This window comes from Euprymna scolopes, chromosome 21 (assembly GCF_053919585.1).
Source record: "Euprymna scolopes isolate OS-2025 chromosome 21, ASM5391958v1, whole genome shotgun sequence".
Lineage (NCBI taxonomy): Eukaryota > Metazoa > Mollusca > Cephalopoda > Sepiida > Sepiolidae > Euprymna > Euprymna scolopes.
Window position 1 is genome coordinate 31,367,354 of NC_136502.1, and position 2,582 is coordinate 31,369,935.

Sequence of the window (2,582 nt, forward strand, 5' to 3'; positions counted from 1 at the left end):
AAAAAAAGATAGAGATAGTCGTACTAGTCAGAGATACGTGTTCGACAATCGGTTCGATAGTCACTTTATTGTAATGAGGTTAAGATATAGCCATGCTCAGTTTTAGGAGGTTCATTCCTCCGGGCTTTACCTTAGATGGTGATGAGGCATCTTACTGGATGCCAGGTATTAGCTGGCTATCTCATATATTGCAATCGAGAGAATTTTTTTAAACATTCTAACTACCAGTTTGTTCAATTGTTGTATCTTAATCGGCGACATTCATTCACTCTCTCGTACATTACAACCGAGAGATCTTTTTTTTTAAAGATTCTAAATGTCCGTTTAAGTCCAATTGTCTTTAGCTCTCTTGCAGTTGATTCACAGAGTATGTTTGCATGTAGTTTTATAAAAAAAAATTATTTTAATAGTTTTCAAATTTTTTTCTTTGAACATTATAATTCTGGGTATGCGGCAGCTACACCAGCTACCAACATTCCCTTGCTTTTTATTGAAATAAACCGAGAGCTCTTTTTAGTATCCTCGCTGTTCTCTTAAGTGCAATTGTCTGGATCTCTTTTGCACTTGGTTCACCAGGAATATTAGTTAGGAAGGACTTCAGGTTCTTCATAAGCTCTGTGGCACCTATGATTAATACCTCCCTAAGATTCCAGTTTCTTTTCATATCATACATGAGGCCTTGATATTTGGTCTGTTTCTCTCTTTCAGCTCTGTTCAAACCTCCATCATTAGGAACATTCCCTTCAACCAAGGTTACAACTCTTTCTCACTTGTCTGGTTGCTCCTATAATTACTGAATTGATGTATGTATGTGCACGCGCGTGTGTGTGACAGAGAGAGAGAGAGAGAGAGAGAGAGAGAGAGAGAGAGAGAGAGAGGACAGTTTATTTATCTTTTCGGTAAATTCACTTTGATTGTACTATCACAGCGCTCATCATACGTAAACGGGATCGACCTCTCTCATTCAGTTCTAGTAATGAAATCAAGACATTTTAAAGGAGCGTAGAGCTATGTGTCGGCATACCTCTTACTGTGATGTGTGTGTGCGTGTGTTTGCAGTGTACTTACATTAGGTGAGAACTGCATATATTAATAAAACGGTGTTTATCTAAACTTTTAACCAATCAGAAACGTCTTTTTCAAAGTCAAACACCCCTTCTCTCCCCTTTACTCGCTTTTATCCTCCTGCTGTCTGCCGTTGCACAAAGGACAATACTCCCACGTCTTCTTTCTCGCGGCCTTCTGTAAATCTTTTCCGTCCGTTATCTTTTATTAGATACGAGTAGCTTCATTCGGCGTTATCCGGGATAAAAATAAAAAAACATTAAAAAGTTAAAAAAAAATAGTGGAGCATATCTTTCTTTTAAAACTTCTCTCGCTACCATTTTTTACAAGGGGTCACTATTTGTCAAGGCCTGAATTCCACTCGAGGATAAAGGTTAATGAGTGTAAGACGGTCACTGAGACAACAGCGTAATGGTCGGTAGTAACGGAAATTGGGCAGAATTTGATTATTTAAGCGGACGACTCAACAAAAACTTGTTTGCATTGGACTTGAAAATGGCCATGTAGTCAGGTGAAAAGCGGATTCACGGTATAAAGTTTCACAGACGGGCAGTTCTAGGAAAGAGACTTTGTTAATGGAATTTGCGTTTATGTTCAGGCACAGATAGAAATCATGGGATATTGTTGGTAGTGGTTGTAGCTAGACGAGTGTTTATGAATGTTTTGTAAGAGAGACCATAGACAGAAGCCTAGTTGAGACGAGTGCCTCCCCTTTCTTTTTCTCTCGGCTGCCGCTGTATTTTTACTCCCTCTTACTGACTGTCTCCAATCTTACTCTTTTTTTCTGACTACCACATTTCCAATCCTCTGTTCTACTGCCCCTTCTCTTCCTCCTATCTTTACGTCTCCCTTTTTCTATCCCTCTTCCGATTGTTCCTCTCTCTCTCTCTCTCTCTCTTTCTCTCTTAATGGCAATTAGTTCAATATAATAGAACACAAAGAAGTAAAGAAAACTGACTAAAAGTTTAACCTAGTTTACGGTCTTGATTTAGCTTCAAGATAGAAAATGTAACACGTCAAGTTGATCTCTGATAAATCCGTGAAAATGAATATTATACAGTTTTTGCACCATAACACGATCGAGGTCATACTGAATTTTTAACGCTGTCGTCCTTTCTAACGGAAAAATTCACAATTATTCGTCTTGCTACGTTGTACGTAGACACAAAGGAAATGACACTTCGACACACACTTTTGTGAAGGAATTTCATTCATTTATTTATCTACCTATTTCATTAATTTCACGCACTCAACACATCTGGCCGTTAAATAGAATACGGCAACAGGCATACTTATATCGTAAAACCCACTTCTACGACGATAATTTTCACAAAGTTCGACTCTCGGGAAGGAGGTAGTAGGAAAGAGCAGACTTGCGTATTCACCGAACGTAACCTGCCAATCGCCCTTTTTCTTTTTCTCTTTTTTCATCACCACTCCTCCTTCGGTTCTTAAGCACTCTGTTGATGTAAAGCTTATAAAATATCTGGCTTAATTTTTTACTTTTAGCTACGTAC